This window comes from Pagrus pagrus (genome assembly GCF_965226575.1).
Source record: "Pagrus pagrus genome assembly, chromosome: 11".
NCBI lineage: Eukaryota > Metazoa > Chordata > Actinopteri > Spariformes > Sparidae > Pagrus > Pagrus pagrus.
In genome coordinates, this window is record NC_140195.1 from 28,440,652 (window position 1) to 28,452,310 (window position 11,659).

Here is an 11,659-nt window from a genome sequence, read left to right on the forward strand (position 1 = left end):
CTTACCTAGATTGAGTATTGTAAATCTGCTTTTGTCGGCAATTCTCTCAATTTAAATGTATTTTTAAACTTGCTTCTTAAAACTTAAAAATGCTGTTTTATGCTAAAACAGTGTTTCATTCAAAACTCTAGGAATCAGTCTTTAAAACTTTTTATACACAAGTGATTAAACAAACGGTTATTGTTTTGGTTCTAGCCAACTGGTACGGCAGTGAATGGAGTGCCCTCTTTTTTTGGTTTGAAAAGGGCTATAGATTACTTCTCAAGAGAGGTCGAGGTATGGCATTGTATGGTTAATGGTGCAGTACGTTGGTGGGAGTGTTTGAATAATGTAATACAGGGATTTTCAATGTCAAGGTCAGGACCCCCTGGCAGTTCACTGAAAGGTAATCAGGAACTTATAAAAATAGAAAAACTCAAAGGTTCATTTAATTGTTGTATTACAACACAGGGTTGTACAATGAAATTCAAGTTGTAGTCCCTTTATGCTACACAAGAAAAACTTTTTTATGATGGAGTGTTGAGGATGAGTTAAGGTATCTCACAATGAAGCTGCTCTGTTGCCTGCTGGTACGGCAGCAGATACTTTTGTATCTGTTGTCAGATGGCAGCAGAGTCAACAGACTGTGGGTGGGTGGGTGTTGTCTTCGAGTATCCTTTGGGCTCTGTGCAGACAGTGCTCTGTAGATGGGTAGTAGCGATGTTCTGGGCTGTTTTAATCACCCACTGTAGAGCCTTCCTGCCCTGGTTGTGTATGAACCATGCCAGTTTTGATTCTTCCAGTCAGGACGCTTTCTATTGCTCCTCTGGAAAAAGTGACAAAATCTTGGCACTGGACTTAAGCCCTCTTAAATTTCAATAAGAAGGAGAGCTTTTTCAGAATTCAATAAAAATGATCACTTATTGAAATACTGGATTTTTTTCACAATTTAGGTCTTTAATTGTCCTACAATGAAATCCAAGAAGTAAAAAAAAATCACTGCTTACAGCCCATGACCACACTAAGGTCACATTGTGTGATGAGGGCTCACAGGTAGATATGAATTAATTTTAGGAATCACAAGTCAAAAAGTTTTTGGAGGTACTTTTAATCTCCAAAACACCAGCCAAATGCTTCCAAACATCTTAATGAAAAACATTGCTTACCGATAAAACATAAAACACATCAGTATTAGGTAGTGATTTAAGGAGAGAGATCAGTGTACATTTGTGGAAATCAGGGAGACGGCGACTGCTTGTTCAAAACTGTAGAAGGGCAGAGGGACAAGACTGTTCAGAATTGCCGACTGGTGCACAATAACTTCCCCACCGAGATTTTCAGCTTCCCCATTGAGTAAACCAAGATTTTAGTACATAAACACAAGAAAATGTAAAAACTGTGTTGACAAAGTATATGGATATGTTTGGTGTACAGGCTAGTTTTAGTACATTATGAGAAGGTGTCCTACTGACATCGTTTCTGTCTTCACAATTTATCTTAACCATTTAGACACCAAATTGCAGCATGAAAATTGTGATCTTATATGTCAATATACAGTGGTCACAAATGATACCTGTTTTCTGTTTTTCTGCTGTTTTTGAATTGAATAACTGTTGATTAGTCATTTATTGACAGAGTCGAACAGTGATGGTATTCTCATTTATTGTTCAAGAAAATAAAGCCTTCAATCTCCAGGTAGCAAAATGAGAATCTCCCTCAAGTTAATTAAATCTTATTTGAAGAAGAGTTAAAATTAGCCAATTGAATATTTCATTTTGCAATCAGGTTTGGAGTAACTTGACATATCCATATCCATCAGGACATCCTAATGAGATTTTACATTGCTTTGCAATTTGAGAATCCAGTGGGGAACATCAATGGGATTTTCTTCCAAGTTCTTATATTTCTTAAAGAAATATGTATATTTTCCTTCCTTCGATGCATAAAGGATGCACACCTTGATGAGAAGCCAAAAATAGTTCCAGGAATATCAACCACTGCTTAGTAACCAAGATGAAGTTGCCCAGCAATCCAGCCTCACAAGATCAGTGTCATTATATCTGTGGTGTAATTGAAAAGATTCTACTCCTGCATTTTGGCCGCTGATAGCTGATGAATTTTGCCTTTAACGTGGCCATCCTCAAAATACAAATTTTATACAACTGCTGTCTAGCTTCCATAACCAGTTGGTTGCCTGAAACCAGTGATACGTAACACATTTTAAGTGAACCTTGTCTGAACAGCCTCCTTTCCTCTCACAATGAGGTGTTTCAAGAAAACATGAAACAGAATTTGTGATGTGTTTGTCAGAGAGCTGCAACATGTCCTCCTGTGTTCTGGTTATACAGCTATACCAAATGGATCCAGTCTGCATGTTACCAATAAAGAGATGTTGAAAAGCCTTGGTTAGAAATAGAACACTACATTATTAACCCTTTGCTAAGGTGCATCATTGGATGAAAGGTACTCTCCCAGAGTAGGAATCAATCAGATCTGACTGAGATGCATCTAGTGAGTCACACTGTTCTACCAAACCAGGTAAATTGAGTGACATCAGATGCGTGTGTTCGCTGTATATATTTTTACCTCCAAGTATTTAATTAAATTCCCATCCTTTGCCGCCCTGGGATGAGGAATCTAAAATGGAGGGAAATTACCCCAGTGCAAGAGGGAGGGAGAGGCAAGACTCTCCTTGGCTGGATAGTCAGTGTTGCTATGCTGTTGTAAGGAGCGAGCAAGAGAGAGAGGGAGGAAGGAAAGGATGGAGGGAGGGAGGGAAGGAGGCTGAAGGAGAGAGAGAGAGAGAGGCCTGGCAGACTGTGGGGGAGGCGGAGGCCTCATCTGCAGTGCTGTGTGTAGAAGGAGTGCTTAACAGCCTTTCAAAGGGGGAAGGGGAGGGGAGGCAAGAGCGAGGGAGACAAGGGAAGGGGTGGGGAACGGAGCAGGGGGAGGGGAGGAGAGGAAAGGGGGAGTCAGAGAGGGACAGGAGGAGAAGCAGAGAGGAGGAGAAGGGAGAAAGAGGGGAGGATGGGGTAGGGGCAGATGGAGGCGGGGGTGTCGGGGAAGGGGGAGAGAGAGGAGGAGTGGGGGGAGGGGAGGTGATGGCCGCGGCAGCGGTGGTGGTGTAGAGACTGGCGCCCCCTGTAGCTGGAGGAGAGACAGAAAGGCCCTGGTGTGTGTATGTGTGTGTGTGTGTGTGTGTGTGTGTGTGTGTGCTGTCAGACACAAAGAGGTGCAGGCTGCGAGACAAAACAGCCCTTGTACTTAACAGGAGGGAGGCTAATTGGTTGAACTGGCCACAGGTCAGTTTAGCATTTGGCCCCAACTGACCCGCAGCCCACATTCACCTGAGCGCATGGTGAGTGCATGATAATCAGGGCGACGGAGAGGAGAGGAGGGGAGACAGATGAGAGGTGAGGAAGTGAGGAGAAGGGACTAGTAGAGGGGGTCGTGAGCAGGTTGTAATGCCATAACGGCTGCGTTGGAGTCGCTGATGGCGCCCCCTGTAGGAAACAGGCAGGAGCAGGAGGCGTGAGATTCCCTTCTTGCAAAGAAGGGAAAAGATAAATAACAACAAATCTGTGCCAGTGGAAGTGAGGCTTGTCATGTCGTGGGTACAGCATTTCATCATGTACTTCACATCTTCTGAATATTGCATGTCGCTAGAGGTCATCTAGATCGGGGTGCCACACAAACCAGGACAATAACACCAGCAGAGAGACAGAGAGAGAGTAGAGAGAGGATAGGGGGGGCTAAAAGAAGGCCTTGCAGACTGCGGGGGAGACAAGAGGCCTCTTCTGCAGTGCTGGGTGATGGAGTGGGGGGGGGGGGGGTGCAAGTGGGTGGCTGAGGGGGGAGGCACAGACACAGCAGAGGGGAGGACTGGAGAGAGATGGTTACTGACCTATCCCACTGCTAGCGCCTCCTGCAGTTAGAACAGCCTCGCTACACATACACACACACACACACACAGCAAATGATTCATGGAAAGAATATGGTAAAATTGAATCAGAGAAAAGCAAGATAAATGAAAAAAGAATGGAAAACAGCACAACAGGAAGACCTGTAAGGAAGAGAATTTGAGTGTGATGGCGAGTGTTATCTTCTTGAGACTTGTAATCCAGCACTTTGCCGTAGCCTACATAAATCCATGTGGGGGCGGCACAGGTAACGCCTCACAGCAAGAAGGTCTTGGGTTCAATTCCTGGCAGGTGCAGGGGGTTTGCCTGTTGTCCCTGGGCATGTGTGATTTCCCTGTGGGTACTTTGACTTCCTACCACAGAACAACGATAGACAGGTTAGGATATTAGACCATATTTCACGGTGGCCATTTTCCTCCAATATCATGGTCTGGGTAGGAAGTTCAAACGTCGCACTGCTGTATTTCAGGTTGCAAGTCATATCAATGTAGGGAATCTGGCAAATTGTTATCATTTCACAGCTTCCTGATTGATCAGCAAGTGAAAAGACAAAATTTGTGAAATTTCGGAGGGAGATAGATACTGTATATTTGTTAGCCTATTAGCTAACATTAGAGAACAGCTAAGGTTAGCATTTAACCACTTCCTAACTAGCATTAGCGTTTGATACAGCACATATTAGATAGTACCAGTGTTGCCACAGTTACCTTAAAAAAGTAATCTGATTACTGATTACTCCTTTTAAAAAGTAACTTAGTTACTTTACTGATTACTTGTTTTTAAAAGTAACTAAGTTAGAATACAAGCTACTTTCGAGTCAACCGCGTTTAAGGGCAGCATTTCCTCTACAACATACCGCCCAACCAACTTCTTCAACTCTCCCCCACGTACTTGTTTAGCACCGAAGTCCAGCTTTTGTTGTTTGGGAGGTGGGGGACCTCCTGCAGAAGTCGAGGCCGTGGCTTTGCTCGCAGCTCTCTGCTTAACACCGCCTGGTGGGACTTGCTCTGTAAACTTAACTGTGCTGTGCTGCAACTCCAAATGTTTCTTCAAATTTGACGTTGTGTTTTTGAAGCTTGATAGTACTTTGTCGCCAGCACAGAGTGTACAATGAACCTTAATATTCTCATCTTTAGCTGACACGAACTCAAAATAATGACTGTATTTCCAGCTCGAAAACGTGCATCTCTCACCTCCCTTGTGTTTGTGTTGCTGCGTGGTGGTACACATGAGTTGTGCTCATGCTGAAAACGTGACTTGTCGCATACGTGACATCACTCCCCGAGACGCAAGAAGAAAGCAAAAATATATTTTTACTAAGGAAAATGACAAAAATAATAGTAACGCACAGTGACTTGAATAATTAACTTTAATCTGATTATTGTTTTGGAAATATTAACGCGTTAGATTACTCATTACTGAAAAAAGGGGTCAGATTAGAGTTATCAGCATCACTGCATAGTACAATATAAAAGGCATATATTAATTCTAAAGTATAAGACACACATCTTGGACACATTTAAAAGTGGAAGTGAAATGCACTGTAGGTAATTAAACAGTAATGTTAACTAGGAAGTGGGTGAAATGCTAACGTTAGCCAATGGGTTTACAAATATGTTCAAATATGAAATATGGCCTGACGTCCCTCCAGATTTTCAGTATCTAAGCTGTGAAAAAATTATTTGTCTGATTACCTACTGTATGTATTCTACTTGCAACCAGGGACACGGCAGTGTAACATTATCCCAGTATTTGAGTTTCCCACCCTGAGTGTGACTTCAGAGGAAAATGGCCGCTGTGTGAATATAGTTTGTTGAATCGCCCGTAGATGTGAATGATTGTACACTGCCTGGCCAAAAAAAATAATATTTTGTTGGATCGCCTTTAGCTTTGATCACGGCACGCATTTGCCATGGCATTGTTGTGATAAGCTTATGCAATGTCACAACATTTATTTCCATCCAGAGTTGCATTTATTTTTCGCCAAGATCTTGTATTGATGATGGGAGAGTCCGGCTGCTGCGTAAAGTCTTCTCCAGCACATCTCAAAGATTCTCAATGAGGTTCAGGTCTGGACTCTGTGGTGGCAAATCCATGTGTGAAAATGATGTCTCATGCTCCCTGAACCACTCTTTCACAATTTGAGCCCAATGAATCATGGCATTGTCATCTTGGAATATGCCTGTGCCATCAGGGAAGAGAAAAAAAACACTGATAGTAAAGCCTGGTCAGTCAGTATATTCAGGTAGTCAGCTGGCCTTATTTTTGAGCACATAACGTTGCTGTGCCTATCTAACCAACTGAATCGACCCCAGATCATAACACTGCCACCACAGGCTTATACGTAGGCACGAGGCATGATGGGTACATCACTTCATCTGCTTCTCTTCTTACCCTGATGCGCCCGTCACTCTGGAACAAGGTAAATCTGGACTCATCGGACCACTTGACCTTTTTGCATTGCTCCAGAGCCCAATCTTTATGCTCCCTAGCAAATTGAAGCCTTTGTTTCCGATTAGCCTCACTGATTTTCTGATAGTTTTCTTAATGCTACACAGCTGTTTAGTCCCAATCCCTTGAGTTCTCTTCGCATTGTGTGTGGAAATGCTCTTACTTTCACGATTAAACAGCCGTGTGTTCTGTTGATTTTCTACGATTTGATTTCACCAAACCTTTAAGTTATCTCTGATCACAATCATTCAAGATTTTTTTCCGAAAACATTTCTATCTCAAAGATGATGGTTCACCACTATCCTTCCAGGTTTTAATGATGCGTTGCACAGTTCTTAAATCAATTTTAGTAGTTTCAGTAATCTCCTTAGTTGTTTTCTTTGCTTGATGCTGGCCAATAATTTGACTCTTCTGAAACAGAACATAACATCTTTTCCACGACCACAGGATATGTCTTCTGACAGGGTTATTTAAGAAATGAAAAGCTACTCACTGCATCAGTTAGGGGTTAAATAACCTGTGTCACCAGCTGAAACATATTAATCCCTGCAGTAATTATCCAATGGAAGGCTCTTACCTATTTGCTTTGTTAAATCCACTTTTTTTTTGGCCAGGCAGTGTATGTCTCTATATGTCAGCCCTGTGATGAACTGGCATGTTGTCCAGGGTGTACCCTGTCGCGAGACTTATGTCAGCAGGGATTGGCTCCAGCGACCATAGGATAAGAAGTTACAGCTAATGGGATGGATGGAGTCCGCGTGGCAATATTCAATTATGACAGACCTGCACAGGGTCAGGGCTGAGGTTCCCTCTGAAACTGGAGAGAGAGAGAGAGGAACTTTGGTAAGGTTTGTATTCAAGACATTCAAAAGAAGTAGAATGCCAGTCTTTATACTTGTTGGCCTTTGACTCCTGAAAATGAGGCAATGGCCACTTTATCTTTGCATAGTACAAAGACACTAGTTAGTCTGGCTCTGTTTAAAAGTAACAAAGTCCAATAGCACCTCAAAAGCAGTGTTGAGAACTGTAAATCTATATGCAAGTAAAAGTATAGTTGCTCCAAAAATAAAAATCCCCAACTAACTAAATTTCCATTTGAGAAACTTACATGAGTAATAGTAAACAATTAGGCCTACTTGGTTAATAATAAAATATGATACTTTCCATTGTGATATCTTAATTTAAAAGTAACATTAACAGTGAAGTTGGCATTATGCTAGGTCAACTGCTTTCTAAAAATGCACCAGCTTAACTACTACATTACTTACACGCAGGGGCGTCAAACTGGGGGGAAAGTGGGACTGATTACCCATGGCCCCAATGGGGGAGGGGGCCCTCGAAAGGCCTGAAATAAATATGTTGTTTTTATTTAATTATTTTATTTCTAAGTAATTAGTGTCATAACTAACTTAAAATTGGCTGAATAAATCGGAGGAGAGACTTTACTCTGTATAAAAAAAAAATAGTAGAGGCTGTCTGAGGCCCCTCTCACCCCTTACAGTACATAATGGTTCAGTCCACCCCTGCAGCTGCAGGTGCGCAAAGATGCGTCTCCAAACAGCTTAAAGTGTAACTCTCGCCAAAATGCGACCTAGGCTTGTGAATGTACCTGAGTCAAACCTTCGTATAAAAGCTTAATTACCAACCAAAAAGCCACTTTTAAGATTTACCGTAGTTTTGTTTTCGGGTCAAAATCATTTTCAATTGTGTGCTACGGGCAACTTTATGGTAGCATCAAAATCGCTATTTTTAAAACACTAAGAAGATTCGACACAACATGAAACTTTGCTCCTAGTATCACCAGGGTCTCTACACATGAACATGAGCATTGAGAACATTGTTTGTGTACACAAAGTTTACTAAAAAGAAGGTTTTTGAACAACTCACGCTAGCAGTAGCTTGCTCCGCTCGTCGCCGTCCTGCCAGTCGAGATGCGTTGATCCCCGAGTGCGGCGTAACGTTGGAGCTTTCTCCTCCATGTTACGCCTGAGCCTGTGATGGCCTTCAGAAGACAGTAATGTTAATGCCAGATGATCCACCATCATTTTCAGAGGGTTAAAAGTAGGCCAAGAAAGCCAAGAACTGAGGTGGAGAATAATTCCAACTTTAAGATCATGGTGATCAATGAGGCAGAGTATAATTAAAATAAACATGTCGTTCTGTTTTTCACATTTGGATGGTTAAATTATGTTAGAAAATGGACCTACCATTCGGCTCCAGTTTAATTTCTGGCCTATTCAAACAAGGCAATTTCATTTAAAGATATCGTGTTACCTTGTTTATGTGTTTTATGTGTATCAAATTTTTTCGCCGGCCTATACAAGGGCTCAATTACACGCTCAACATGTGCTCGCCGAGGTGCATGCTAGTGCTTTTAGCTTAGCAGCTACAGTGAGGATTTTGGCTTAAAAAATGCTGTGCATAACATCTTTTCAAATCAATTTAGAGATTTTGATCATACCAGTTGAGTTGTATGGAGCCATTTTATATATATTTCGTTGTTTTCTTAAATTGTAAAACAAGTCCCCATCTACTACTTGGAGAATGCTGCAACACTGTTTTGCTGTAAAGCTGCAGAAATGTTTTGTGGACTATGAAACTTCACCTAACTTTCCATCAGCATGGGGGTGAGGAGATTATGACTGAAACCTAAGTCTACATACGACATTAGCAAAGGATCAAATAAATTCAATCAAATCAACAAAAACAAGTTGGTTGCTGGAAAGGCACAAGCCTTGTTGCAGGGAGAGAGAAAGCTGTCATTTAAGAAAAAGCAGACGCCTATGCAGGTACAGCCAGCTGCTCAGTGAGGTAGGAGGAGCCAGCCAACCATGGAGGGCCTGAAAGCAACAAACCTAAAAAAAGAAGGAAGGGTCCTTACGTCACCGAATCTTGCTTTGGGGCTGGACTGTGGTGACAGCTGTGTTGAAGTCAATGGGAGATGCATGGAGGAACACACTAAAACCCAACATGTCTACGTTGTATGACTTCTGATGAAGAAATGCCTCCAGAAATTGAAAGACCACACTTCAGAGAGTAGGTTAACCACTGATTTGTATATCGACACATTATTTGTCCCTTGATTTTGTTTGGGAAGGGCTCCTGTTTACAGTGTAATTGCAGTCTCATCAGCTTTATTTGGATGGACTGGCCCCGTTTGGTCACAGTATTATTAGCCCTGTCAATCATTTGGGGAAACAAAGCATCAGTTAACCTACTCTCTGAAGTGTAGTCTTTCATTTTCTGGAAGCTTTTCTTCATCAGAAGTCATACAACATAGATATGTTGGGTTTTAGTGTGTTCCTCATACATCTCCCATTGACTTCAATATAGCTGTCACCACAGTCTGGCACCAAAGCAAGATTTAGTGGCGTAATAACCTTTTCTTCTTTTTTAGGTTCCTTGCCTGAAAGACGGAAGTAGAGGCAGCCCAAAGTGGGCAATGTCATTTAAGTGTAAAAACAACAAGTTGTGGTTTTATGTGAGGGAATTTATTGGACTGTTTGTTGACTGGAAGCAGTGACTTCCTTTTGTTACCTTCAGACAGAGCCACGCTAGCTGTTTCCCCCTGCTTCCAGTCTTTGTGCTAAGCTAGGCTAACCGTAGCTCTAAACTTGGCATTCAGACTTGAGAGTGGTAATGATTTCCTTATCTAACTCTCAGTAAGAATAAGAGTGTCCCCACAGTGTTGAACTAGACTTCTGAAGAGACAAAAAAAGAAATCCATTACTCATTTCAAGGATTTTTCTTGAAAGAAGAAGAAGAAGAAGAAAGAAGATTTTTTCTTTACCTGTTTTATCATGTGATGGCTCTTCATATTGATTTTCGGGGTCCCTACATGATACCCAAGTTTGGGAACCACTAATATACCACATTAAAGTCATTTTACAAAGATGAAACCAGTCTACACTACATTGCAAAAACTGTGCCAAGAGGTTACTCTTTTTCACTCGGTGTGGAAAACCCCAGAGACCAAAAAGATCTACATTGTTAAGTTAAACATTGTTCATTCCCATACTACCCACACAGTAATACAAAGCCTGTCGAAAAAAGCAGCAAAGTTTCCCTTTAACTGACAGCCAACACATGTTGCAAACAGCCTCCAATATGCCTGTCCACATGTGAATAAAACTTTCCAGGATGTTGCATGAATAGGGCTGCAGAAACTCAGCAGGTGACATAATCATCATCTCACTGGAGACAGATAGAAAGAGAGAGAGCGACCCAGCAGACTGAGGGCCTGCTCTGCAATAGTGTGTGCACTGATGGCAGGAGGAGAGTAGGGACCTGCAGTGAGGAAGAGTAGTCACCCATGCAAATAGTATTTGAAAGAAAGTCTTAGAGCATCTGATATTCAATGTACTTAAGCATCAAATGCCATTTCCTGGCAAAATATATACTTAAGTATCAAAAGTACCAGTAATAGTACAATTACACATAGATTTAAATAGCAATAGTGTGTGCACTGATGGCAGGAGGAGAGTAGGGACCTGCAGTGAGGAAGAGTACATATGTGCGTGTGTCACGTTCGGACCTACAGTAATATTTCCATGGAAAGGACAAGAAGCAGAAAAAGGCTTTGCATGGTCACATTGAGGTAGCTACTGGCAACCTTCGTAGGTTGAAAGAGGATGTCTGCTGCATCACATTGCACATATTGCAGAGGGGTTGGTGGGAGGAGGAGGAGTGAGGCACGGGGGTGGGAGGAAGTCTGCTGGGAGGTCAGACACTTTATCTACAAGGCTGTGTACACAGCAGGTCGTGGACAGGGAGAAAAGAAGGGGAGTGATGAATGGGGTGACCCACTACTGGGGAGTGATGTGTAGGTGAATTTAAAAACCAACATTTTTTTCAGGAAATTAGTAAAGACTCATTAATTCTTGAATTGATAAAATTGTGTATGAACTATTAGTGTTGAAATAAATGTAAAAATAAGATTGCATAGGTCAGAGGTCATATTTTGATACAAAACAGCTGCTATAGTATTGAGTCTCATTCAAGATCATTTCAGGTAGACAGATGTTTGCCAGCACAGCGCCTGAACCTGTTCTGTCCAGCTGAAGGACAGTGTCTTATGACCTATCGTCACATGACCCTGCTGCTATGGATATATCTTTTTTTTTTTTCAAAAGGAATGAATATATTTCGCATCACATCCTCCAGCTCCTGGACAGCCTGTACTTGGTTACTGCTTTTATACATCGCAAGGATACACTACATTCCTACAGCATAGGTAGTAATCAGTTTGATTCACATGTTGTGTGTAATGTGCAGTGTTGTAAAAGGTACCCAAATGTTGTACTTGAGTA